The sequence below is a fragment of the Malaya genurostris genome, chromosome 2 (genome assembly GCF_030247185.1).
Source record: "Malaya genurostris strain Urasoe2022 chromosome 2, Malgen_1.1, whole genome shotgun sequence".
Lineage (NCBI taxonomy): Eukaryota > Metazoa > Arthropoda > Insecta > Diptera > Culicidae > Malaya > Malaya genurostris.
Window position 1 is genome coordinate 177,841,593 of NC_080571.1, and position 13,429 is coordinate 177,855,021.

The 13,429-nt window shown below is 40.6% G+C and overlaps 1 protein-coding gene across 3 annotated transcripts in view; it reads right to left on the reverse strand.

The window, feature by feature from the left end:
* Nucleotides 1–13,429, reverse strand: part of LOC131427598 (potassium/sodium hyperpolarization-activated cyclic nucleotide-gated channel 2) — a 1,904,453-nt gene that overhangs the window by 1,149,192 nt on the left and 741,832 nt on the right. The window lies entirely within an intron of this gene.

Consider the following 13,429-nt stretch of genomic DNA (forward strand, 5'->3'; position numbering starts at 1 on the left):
CTTTTTTTTTCTTCTTCGTATGTTTTTCCTCTTTTATATATCTTCTCTGACAATGTAGCCTATTGCACTATTTTCCCTCTGATGTTTCTTTATCATGTTCCTGATCTTGGTTGCTGATAATCATCAATTTCACCTTATTTTTCTATTTACGTTTGATGTCCACTTGCTTTCGTTATGTTCGTTTCATTGCGTAAATATACATTTATTTCCTATTGACTCCGATACTTTTATCCAGTAACATCGTAAAACATATGTGTTTTGTTTTGCATTTATCCTCTCTCGTGTTGTATTTGACTTACTATTTCTTGTATTTATTTCACTGTTATTTATGCCTTCTTGGTATGTTTTCCATATGTTTTCAGTATTTTTCTTACCCTTGGGTGTTCAGTTTTCGTTGAATTCTTAATACAATGTGTTTATTTTCATATGTTATCCCGGAAGTCTACTTATCAAGTTGCCAGATGCTCCAATGTCTACCAGCAACTGCATCTCGTTATTTGGTTCATTTGCCGATCTCAATAACATCATAAATTCGTTGTGACATAATCTCAAATAGTTCAAAATTAAACTTTTCTGAAATGTTTGGTATAAACGAGTATCAAAGAGGATAATTCATTATGCGCGTTTGCCTTTCTCGAATTTTGAAAGCTCATAGCTCAGTGATCTGTGGAAGGATTTATATAATCTAGCTACCAATAGAATCGAAAATTTTCAACTAGAACGTGGATTGCAACAACATTGAAGTTTTTCAGTCGCTTTCCTACCATTTTCTGAGCAACTGTTATCGAAACAAGACACACACGAGAACCATCTCAGATCTCAATATTTCCTACCAAAAGATTCATCAAGATGGAAATTAAAATAATGCCATGCGAAACAGGGTTGCCATATATACAGATTAATCTGTATTTTATTTATACATACATATATGTACAGATTAATCTGCTGTATCATTATGATTATTATTATTATCATTATTATTATTACTATCATTATTATTATTAAAATGACTCTTGAATACCGAAGATCGTCGATACATTTCAGAGCAGGCCATTGCAATTGTCTCGTACTGAAATTTCGAGAAGAATCAGATATCCTCGAACTTCATAGCTTCAATAAAAATAAACTACAAATTTGTCGTACCTAGCCTCCTATATTGGCAAATTAAAAAGGAATTGTTTCAAGTTTGAAATATATAGTTGTAGGATAATAACTGTTTAATGTAACTAATATGTACTTTAATGTAGGTGCATAGCTTCAAATTCTATTAGCGAAAACGGAAAAGCTTGCACAATTCATACAATCAATCAACTAACTGATATTCGGAAAAGTAATAGGAGCGTGCCAGTTTTGTCGTAAATACGACTTACTTTACTATGGGGCGCTTTTTCAAAATATACCCTCTGAGAGAGTTTTTGATCGAGAGAGTTTTTGATCGTGAATATCTCATGTTATATCTAATGAATCAACATAATTCTTGCTACACGCCATCGAAAATATGATCACAATTTTATAATAAAATTTTCAGTTGTGTGACACATTCTCAAATAGTTCAAAATTAAACTTTTCTGAAATGTTTGGTATAAACGAGTATCAAAGAAGATAATTTATAAGGCGCGTTTGCCTTTCTCGTATTTTAAAAGCTCATAGGTCAGTGATCTGTAAAAGGATTTATATAATCTAAATACCAATAGAATCGAAAATTTTCAACTAGAACGTGGATTGCAACGACATTGAAGTTTTTCAATAGTACACTATTGAAAAACCTGTTTGATTTAACCCATGAAAGCACCAGCCAATCAGAACGCGAGATGTCTGCATCTAAACAAGAGCATTCATATAAATGTTGAGTGGTTCATTTTTCCTACCAATTGCTGAGCAACTGTTCCCGAAACAAGACACACGAGAGCAACATCGAGGACCTGTCGTCTCACTGTTTCCCGATCTTAATGCACGAGACACCATCAGCACAATGACACCAAAAATCGGTAGAAAGGCAGCCAGAAAGTCCAGAAAGGCCCTTTGCCGAAACAAGACACACACGAGAACCATCTCAGATCTCAATATTTCCTACCAAAACATTCATCAAGGTGAAAGTTAAATTAATTTGCACCGTCACTAACACATTCAATTACGAACGGCAAAGCGAAAGCGAAAGTGATGATTATGAACACATCTTTATACTAGTATAAAAATATGCCGTGCGAAACAGAGTTGAACAAATTGAACAAATGAAAGAGATGAACAAATTGTTAGAACAAATGTTTCCACTTTGATTTGCGAATTCTACTTTCCAGGCGTATCAGAACTGGCTAAACTTAAAGCAATCCTAAATATTTCTTTTTCACAGTGATGTGATCGTCCTGAAAAGGACGGGGTTTTCAACTCCTCGTCGTTATGGATGGCCAGCTGCAGATGGCGAGGGATGATTTTCGTTTTCTTGTTGTCACGGGCAGCGTTACCGGCCAATTCCAACACTTCGGCAGCCAAGTACTCCATCACTGCCGCCAGATAGACCGGGGCACCGGCACCGACACGTTCTGCGTAGTTTCCCTTCCGGAGCAGACGATGGTTTTTGCCAACTGGGAACTGCAGATCAGCACGGTTCGAGTGGGACTTTGCCTTGCTCTTAACTGTTCTTCCTGTGTGCGTGTTTCTGCGTAAAAATTACACAAGATGTTGTTAACAGCTCGACAGCCAATTAAGTATTACTGGCTGCGCTCTACTAACTCTCTCTTTTATATCGTTTCACTGTTTCCCGTTCTGCGTACAGGAAAGGTATTCTAACAAAGGGGCTGTCCATACACCGTTGCAGTAGCAGGTATAAAATGAAATGTGATGTGAGAAATAGCGTCATTTAAGTTAAAGCAGCTACTCTGAACGTAGGAGAACGTACAGCCCCACAGTCAGCACGATGGCACCGAAAACCGGTAGAAAGGCAGATTTGTACCGTCACTAACACATTCAATTACGATTTTTTCTTCGATGTGATTGTTCACAGTACTCTTCATTATGTTTTTATTCTCCCCGTATCGATCCTAATTTTGCATTTGACATGTTTGCTTTGTGTCTAGATGCACAACTCATTTGATCAAGCATATTTCTGGTCCTGATTTCACTATCATATCTTCGAAATATTTTTCTAATATCGTAAGTCATGCAATTCACCCATAACTGTACTTCATTATTTTCGTCGTATTTTCTATCAAGCCCATTATTTTCCTCTCGAATATTACCATTGTATCTATTAGGTGGTTTTCTATTATCATACCGATTTATTAAATCGTATTCTTACTGATAATCATTATTTTCATATTTTTACCCTTCGTTAGTTCTAAACTTTTGATTCCTCAAAAGAACTATATAGCCCAGCTCTGTTGCTTGAAGTCTGTGTTTAAGTACTTCGATATGTTTTCGTTCTATATCAATTTCTTCTAAATACTCCAGTAACTCATACAAAGTCTTTTTATGGCTTTGTGACATTCGCTTCAATTCGTCGATGTATAAGCCTGCTAAGCAATGTAGTCTAAGACTGACTTCCATTGGCGATTCCAGAACAAAGCAAAGGCACCGAACATTATGCGAAGATAAAGTGCAAAAACATTTATTTCTCCGCAGTGACACACATAGGAAGAATAAACTTACCTGAATGGTATGAGTTCATATCAAACCTGATATTATCAAAAGTGCTAGTGAAAACCTCATGATGCGTTTCACATCAATGAGTGCGCCCTACCCTGCTTCTGAAGGTATTTGGACTCCGATACTGAATTTTATATGCAGACACTGCCATATAATATTCCGTATCGGACCGGCACTAAGATAAAAACACAAACACAGACTTGCGATTTCTAGCCACTAAAATGCTTTTAATGCATTATTATAGGGTGTAACTACCCTTTAAAAACATTAAAACCACGCTATAGCTTCCACTCGCGCAGTGTTCACTGTTTAAACCGACTTTTGTTCGGAGGGTGTTTGTGGTGCTGTTTCCACTACTCGATCACTCACTACAGTGGGAAAAGTGGGTAAGGACCATTTTTGAGTAAATGACTACTATCTTCCATCATTGTTCAAGAATATGGAATCAGAATAACCGGAATCGGTTTGCTTGGCAGCTTACTGATAATGGCTAACGATTGGTGTTCTTTTTAGTCCATTTTAGAAAATTTGCCACTTCAAGCGAATTTAAATGACTGTTAGCGACGGTATTCGGAGTTCTTGTAGCAAAACCCTATTTGTATAGATGTTATAGCTCAAAGCTGAAATTATATTTTCTTAACAATTTTACAGCTACTTAAGAGGTTTCTTACTCACATTTTAGTCTCCTACTATAATATCTGTCGCGTAACAAAATTATCTTCTTGATCAAAGAAAAGCTCAATCTATATTTTTATAAATGAATTTTAGACTTAAATTATTAATATTTCGATAATTCAATAAATCTCAAACTTGATGAAACTCACTTTCAATTCACATACGTATCTAACATGGCTACTACTGTTCGTTTCATTTCCCGATCGACAGACGTTTATGAGTCATCACGTTGGCTCAATATTTTGATATTAGTTCCGAGGGGTATCGTCGTTACAGATTGTCCGTAACATTGTCCCCCACGTGTCACCGGATGGCTTGCAACGGCATCATCAACTACATCCAACAGCTTTACGACGACTCGTTCACGCAAGATACCATTTGTAGTTTGCACATCCACCCTACGAACTCTACCATCCTTACAAGGGTATGCCTTCAGCATTAGTCCCCGAAGCAATCGATTACCCATGCCTTCATCTACTATCAACACAAGGTCACTCTCTTTGATTGGTTTCACATCTTGGAACCACTTCGTTCTTCTGGAAATTGTTGGTAGATACTCCTTCACCCTACGAGCCATAAATCCATCCAGCATATGCTGAATGCGGTTCCAGCTACATCTAATCGCAGTGCTTTCCTCAACTGGATCTTTCAACTGCTGCTTCACACAGCATGAACCCAACAACGAAAAGTGGTTAGGAGTCAACGCCTCACTATCGGCATTGTCTAACGGAACGAACGTGAGAGGACGTGAATTCACCATATGCTCAGCCTCAGCCAGTAGTGTGTTCAATGACTCCTCATCTAACTTCCGTATACACGGCACCATTGGCAATTCTTTTAAGCTAATCGTACTAAAACTCGTAATCTTGGAATGTTGAATCTTTGTCTTATTTCATTGTCCACTGTCTCGTTGTTTGCATGGTGGAACTGACGATGATAGAAGTTCACAAGTAACTCCGTCACGCGATAGTATCTTGGTAGGATGACTGGATATTGGGAATCGAACATGGCAAACTCTGCGGATTCTGTTCGGCTTCTGGCTCTAAGAACTTTGTTTTCGTCAAGTGTCGGGCAGAGTTTCAATATGCTGCTTGAATTTTCTATGGGCTTTCGATTTTCGACTGGTAGCTGGCAGTTCTTTATGAATGTAGCAACCTCGTCGGGATAAACATCTGATTGTGCTCTACGCCACAAACCCTGTTCCGCTGTTTGCAATTCCGCACGTGTTAAGTTTTCTGGCCATGGTCGCTGCTCACGGTGCAACGTGCGAGGTATAAAATGATAAACATAAGCATTGGCTCGTAGTAACCTTTCCCGTTTGAAAAACCGTTCTAGATGTATCACTGGTTTCATAATTAAGTGACCAAACACAAACGCTGGTCCTTTCTTAATCCATTTCGTAGCTTTGTCTGCAAGGTTTAAGCGCGATGGGCAATATCTCAATTCTACTGCCTTTGACAATGTTAGAATTTCGTTTACACGGAAAGCAACATAGGGTCGATACCGGCGAAGGTCCTTTGATCTAATCCATTGGAGGGTCGTTTTAGAATCTGTCCAAAATACGACCCGCGAAATTGGGAGAGAATGGCCTTTAGTGATAGTTTCTCGCAAACGAGATCCAATGACAGCTGCTTGAAGCTCGAGACGTGGAATGGAAAGTGGTTGTAATGGGGCGACTTTCGTTTTGCATGCTACCAGTGCACACCGAACGTGGTCCTGTTCAACGATACGAAAATAACACACAGCAGAGTACGCTTTTTCACTAGCGTCAACGAAGATATGAAGCTCTAAGTTTTTCAAACTTTCCGGATGATAATTCTTGAAATAACACCGTGGGACCTTGACGCTCTATATCTTCTGTAGTACTGCAACCAACCGTTTCCATCGACATAAGAGCTCGACGAGTATCGAGTCGTTCCAGTATACCTGATCGCCACACATCCTGAATTAATATCTTTCCGTGGATGACAAACGCAGCGACTAATCCGTTTGAATCTTATATACTGTTACGTTTAGATTAGTATCTCATCGATCGAGTCAAAATACCTTAATTGTATTGACAAAAAATCGATATAAACTTATTTGCCAATAATCACCGCATGAATCATCGATGTAAATATCTCTCAGTGTAAGCCACATTCCACTAATGAAGCGCCGCCGCAAACGGAAAACCAGCAAATATACTCACACATATAGACCGCACGAAAATGGATAGAAACCGCCTGAGAGAATCTGCCTGCTAGAAACCGCCTGGCAATAGTTGACTAAAAACTGCAAAAAGAAAAGAAGCCACATCTTTGTCGATTGTGAGAAAGCCGTGAAGAGTTGCGCAGTTCAGTTCGGTGATCCGGATCTTATTTGATTTTACACTTGTGCTCGTTGCGTCTCCGTTTAACATCGAACTGCCCGGAAAAAAGAATCCGCTCGCTAGGAAGGAGCAGCTAGTAGCGCGTGCAAAATCATTTTCCGTTTAACATCGGACTGCCCGGAAAAAAGAATCCGCTCGCTAGGAAGGAGCAGCTAGTAGCGCGTGCAAAGTCATTTTCCGTTTGACATCGGACTGTAATACGAAAGAAAATTTACCCGGAGAAGTGAAAACGCTCGCTAGGAACAAGTAACTTGTAGCGCGTTCAAAGTCGAGTTGAAAGTCGTCTGTATGACTCCTCCCAGGAGATAGATCCGTTCATTACCGAAAGATTACTTTCCGTGGCAAGTGTGACTTGCAAGTTGGGATTTAAGACCGATCGAGAAGCGTTCGAAGGCTGTAGCAGAAACCAAGACCCCTTTCAAAAGGGGTGTTTCTTTCTTGCTTACAAATGTTTTCAGAGTCTCCACAAATTGAACGAACGTATTAATTATGCTGAACCCAGCTGTTTTTGACGGAACACATTAGTTGAGCGACAGAGTGAGCTTTTCGGGAATCGCTGCCTAGAGCCGGCGGTAATCCAATAAACTCTTATGGATGATTGAGCCTAACCGAACACGTTAGCTTCAGTCCCAGCCGATCATAGTCACAGGGATAATAGAAGGAAACCACGAAAAGGGGTTGGAGTGAACGGGACAGATTTGGAAGATTCCGTGAGTGAAACGAAGAGCTGGATGGTGTTGCATGCGGGAACTTCGGACGGTGAGCGGTAGTGAGGCGGAGGCGGAACAGATAGCGAAATCTAACTTCCGTATACACGGCACCATCTAACTTCCGTATACACGGCACCATTGGCAATTCTTTTAAGCTAATCGTACTAAAACTCGTAATCTTGGAATGTTGAATCTTTGTCTTATTTCATTGTCCACTGTCTCGTTGTTTGCATGGTGGAACTGACGATGATAGAAGTTCACAAGTAACTCCGTCACGCGATAGTATCTTGGTAGGATGACTGGATATTGGGAATCGAGCATGGCAAACTCTGCGGATTCTGTTCGGCTTCTGGCTCTAAGAACTTTGTTTTCGTCAAGTGTCGGGCAGAGTTTCAATATGCTGCTTGAATTTTCTATGGGCTTTCGATTTTCGACTGGTAGCTGGCAGTTCTTTATGAATGTAGCAACCTCGTCGGGATAAACATCTGATTGTGCTCTACGCCACAAACCCTGTTCCGCTGTTTGCAATTCCGCACGTGTTAAGTTTTCTGGCCATGGTCGCTGCTCACGGTGCAACGTGCGAGGTATAAAATGATAAACATAAGCATTGGCTCGTAGTAACCTTTCCCGTTTGAAAAACCGTTCTAGATGTATCACTGGTTTCATAATTATGTAAGTGACCAAACACAAACGCTGGTCCTTTCTTAATCCATTTCGTAGCTTTGTCTGCAAGGTTTAAGCGCGATGGGCAATATCTCAATTCTACTGCCTTTGACAATGTTAGAATTTCGTTTACACGGAAAGCAACATAGGGTCGATACCGGCGAAGGTCCTTTGATCTAATCCATTGGAGGGTCGTTTTAGAATCTGTCCAAAATACGACCCGCGAAATTGGGAGAGAATGGCCTTTAGTGATAGTTTCTCGCAAACGAGATCCAATGACAGCTGCTTGAAGCTCGAGACGTGGAATGGAAAGTGGTTGTAATGGGGCGACTTTCGTTTTGCATGCTACCAGTGCACACCGAACGTGGTCCTGTTCAACGATACGAAAATAACACACAGCAGAGTACGCTTTTTCACTAGCGTCAACGAAGATATGAAGCTCTAAGTTTTTCAAACTTTCCGGATGATAATTCTTGAAATAACACCGTGGGACCTTGACGCTCTATATCTTCTGTAGAACTGCAACCAACCGTTTCCATCGACATAAGAGCTCGACGAGTATCGAGTCGTTCCAGTATACCTGATCGCCACACATCCTGAATTAATATCTTTCCGTGGATGACAAACGCAGCGACTAATCCGTTTGAATCTTATATACTGTTACGTTTAGATTAGTATCTCATCGATCGAGTCAAAATACCTTAATTGTATTGACAAAAAATCGATATAAGCTTATTTGCCAATAATCACCGCATGAATCATCGATGTAAATATCTCTCAGTGTAAGCCACATTCCACTAATGAAGCGCCGCCGCAAACGGAAAACCAGCAAATATACTCACACATATAGACCGCACGAAAATGGATAGAAACCGCCTGAGAGAATCTGCCTGCTAGAAACCGCCTGGCAATAGTTGACTAAAAACTGCAAAAAGAAAAGAAGCCACATCTTTGTCGATTGTGAGAATGTTGAACCACGTTGCCACGATCAACTCTAGAAGAGCATCCATCCCGAATCCATTGACTGCTGCTTGGACAGAAGGTGATGAAAAGGCGCTGGCGACAATTCAATTAACAGTGGATGAGAGCCAATACGCTATTATTCGGAACAAACCGACAGCCAAGACGACGTGGGATGCATTTCAACAGCATCACAATAAAACTAGTTTGGGACAAAAAGTTACGCTGCTCAGGCTTATTACCAACCAGAATTACCGGATTGGAGGCAACATGGAGTTATACCTAGCTGATATAGAAAAACAGTACGCTAGGCTTGAGAACTCCGAATTTGAAATGAAGGAGTGTCTAAAGGTGGCACTTATACTACGTGGACTTCCAGATTCTTTCAACCCTTTGACGACAGCATTGGAAGCTCGGAACGAGGATGAATTGACTCTCGAAATGGTGAAAATCAAGCTCATGGACGAGGCCGAGAAACAAGCAAAGCAAAGAGGTGGTGGTATGGAAGAACTTGCACTGAAGATTAGTAACAATCAGAAGGTAATTAGCTGCTATTTTTGTGGAAAACCGGGGCACCGGAAGCGAGAATGTAAGCTGTTTTTGGCGGAAAGAAATTCTGCAGGAAAAAATGAAAAGAAAAAACCTAAAGAAAAGGTAAAAACAGTGCGCGAAAACGACCAAAAGGAGTCGTTCACGTTTTTAGTATGTTCAAATCAACCAAATGCAAAGTCATGGATAATTGATTCAGGTGCTACGTCTCACTTAGTGAAAGATCGTAATGCATTCGTACGGTTGGACAACAGTGCAAGACCAGTTATATCGTCGGCGGATGGTAAAACCCTACGAACGGAAGGTATCGGCGACTGTGTGATTGAGTGCTTAATAAGTAGCGAAGAAAAAGTGACCATCACTTTAACAGGCGTTATTTTTGCTCCTGAGCTCGAGACTAACTTGATATCAGTAGCAAAATTGGCAGAAAAAGGTGTTAAAGCAGATTTCAATTCGAAGGGCTGTAAATTAATATATAATAAAAAGGTGATTGCAACTGCTGATCGAATTGGTGGTCTCTACTGGTTGAATGTCGCAGACGGACGTTCTCTCGTCGTGAACAACAAACAACACAATACCGATTGTCAGCACGTATGGCACCGACGACTTGGCCATCGCGATCCGAATGTTCTTGATGTCATTGAACGGAAGGGATTGGCGTCCGGTATTAATGTATCAAGCTGTAGACTTCGAATTACGTGCAAATGCTGTATCGAAGGAAAAATGTCCCGTCCATCATTTCCTCAAGTAGCCGAGAAGACATCAAGAGAAATTCTTGACATAGTTCATAGCGACGTTTGCGGACCAATGACGGAGACTCCTGGTGGTTGTAGGTATTATATGACCATGATAGATGACCATAGCAGATACACGGTGGTTTATTTTTTGAGAGAAAAATGCGAAGTTGAACAAAGAATTAAAGATTACGTACGATTTACAAAAACCCAATTCGGAAAGAAACCAAAAATTATTCGTTCGGACAGAGGTGGTGAGTACAGCAGTAAAAGTTTGCGCGAATTTTACAAAGAAGAAGGAATTAAACCTGAATATACCGCTGGATACTCTCCTCAGCAGAACGGAGTAGCTGAAAGAAAAAATAGATCTTTGAACGAGATGGGATTGTGCATGTTATTGAATGCTGGTCTACCCAGACGATTTTGGGCAGAAGCAATAAATACATCAACTTATTTGCAAAACAGACTACCTTCTACAGCTATTACGACAACGCCGTTCGAGATATGGTTTGGCAAAAAGCCTGACATGAAACATTTACGGATTTTTGGTTGTGAAGCGTTTGTTTGGACACCAGCTCAGAAACGTAAAAAGTTTGATATAAAAGCGATAAAAATGACCTTTGTTGGCTACTCATCAGAGAACAAAGCGTACAGATTGCTCGATACGAAGACTGGAAATGTCGTTATCAGTCGTGATGTACGGTTCTTGGAACTTGAAGACGACAAATCATGTAGCGAAACAACTGGAGATGTGGAAATTGAGGCGGTAGCTGACTCAGAAGTAGCTGTTCGGTTGGAAGATCGATTAATCACCGAACAGGGAGAAAATGACAATCATCAATCAGAAGTTGTGGATGATCACGAACATTTACCTGAGATTACGCGACGATCCAGTAGACCAAACTTCGGTATTCCACCACAGAGATTCGGTACCATTGGATTGGCCCTATCACACGTAGAGCCAAAAACTTTTGCCGAGGCTATCGAAAGTCCTGACCGTGACAAATGGAAGCTGGCAATGGAAGAAGAAATGGCTTCACATCGGGAATACGGATCGTGGGAATTCACCAAGCTACCCCCGGACCGTAAAGCTATCGGATGTAAGTGGGTCTACAAATGTAAGGAGGACGAAACTGGGAAGATAGTACGATTTAAAGCCAGATTAGTTGCTCAAGGTTTTTCCCAGAAGTATGGAAGTGACTATGATCAGGTGTTTGCTCCAGTAGTAAAACAAGCAACCTTTCGGACAGTGCTAGTGTTGGCCAGTAGAAAACATATGTGTGTGAGACACATGGACATCAAAACAGCGTATTTATATGGAGAGCTTAAGGAGGAGATTTATATGAAGCAGCCTCCAGGATACGGTTGTAATGATCAAGAGACTGTTTTTCGGCTAAAACGGAGTTTATATTGTCTAAAGCAGGGCGCTCGTGTCTGGAACCAGCATATAAATAATGTACTACAGGATATTGGTTTCCAACGGTCGAATGCAGATCCCTGTCTCTACACGCGACAAATTGAAGGACGCCTTACGTACATGTTAATTTACGTCGATGATATAATTGTGGTATGTCATCTCGAGAATGAATATAAAGCGCTAGTAGGAGTTCTAAGAAGGAAACTCAGAATTGTGGAACTAGGAGAATTAAAGTTTTTCCTGGGGATTCACGTAAGAAAACATGTAGACCAGTATATGCTAAGTCAGTCGTCTTACATTTCGAAACTTCTCGTGCGATTCAAAATGGAGAAATGCAAAATATCTAATGTTCCTATGGCAAGTGGCTTTATACAACAAAAGGAGGAGGATAGCGACACTTTTTCGGAGAAGGATGTGTATCAAAGACTTATTGGAGCTTTGTTGTATATAGCCATAAACACACGTCCGGATATTTCTATAGCAACTTCGATCCTTGGAAGACGTGTATCAAACCCAACAGTAGCAGATTGGAATGAGGCTAAAAAGGTGCTTCGCTATCTCAAAGGCACAATTAATCATGGGCTAAATCTAGGAGACAGTAAGCAGCTAGAAGTAAAATGTTTCGTCGATGCTGACTGGGCTGGTGAAGTAGGAGATCGTAAATCAAACACTGGTTACATTTTAAAGTTTGGTGATGGTCTTGTGAATTGGGGATGCAGGAAGCAGAATAGTGTTGCACTTTCAAGCACAGAGGCAGAATATATTGCTTTGGCGGAATGTATGCAGGAACTACAATGGCTTCGTAAATTGCTGGAGGATTTGAAAATAGAATTAAGGTTACCAATACAAGTGAATGAGGACAACCAAAGTTGCATCGCACTCACAGTTGCAGATAGGGTATCTCGAAAATCGAAGCATATTGCTATCAAATATTGTTTTGTGAAGGACTTAGTCGAAAATAGAATTGTTCAAATGCGTTATTGTTCCACGGAGCATATGGAAGCAGATATTTTGACTAAACCGCTAGGAGCAATTAAATTACGTCAGTTTCGTGAAGCTATTGGAATCCATTCGACCGATGTTGAGGAGGAGTGTTGAACCACGTTGCCACGATCAACTCTAGAAGAGCAACGATAACAACATGCCATGGAAACTAATTGTGTCGTAGCAATATGTTAGTAATTAGTAACAAATAAAATTTTTCTCATTAGTTGTCTGAAGCTCGTTCAAGCCAGACGTAATTTCTTTCTGATCCGATATTCCTGACTGAGTACTCGAACAGAGAAAGCCGTGAAGAGTTGCGCAGTTCAGTTCGGTGATCCGGATCTTATTTGATTTTACACTTGTGCTCGTTGCGTCTCCGTTTAACATCGAACTGCCCGGAAAAAAGAATCCGCTCGCTAGGAAGGAGCAGCTAGTAGCGCGTGCAAAATCATTTTCCGTTTAACATCGGACTGCCCGGAAAAAAGAATCCGCTCGCTAGGAAGGAGCAGCTAGTAGCGCGTGCAAAGTCATTTTCCGTTTGTCATCGGACTGTAATACGAAAGAAAATTTACCCGGAGAAGTGAAAACGCTCGCTAGGAACAAGTAACTTGTAGCGCGTTCAAAGTCGAGTTGAAAGTCGTCTGTATGACTCCTCCCAGGAGATAGATCCGTTCATTACCGAAAGATTACTTTCCGTGGCAAGTGTGACTTGCAAGTTGGGATTTAA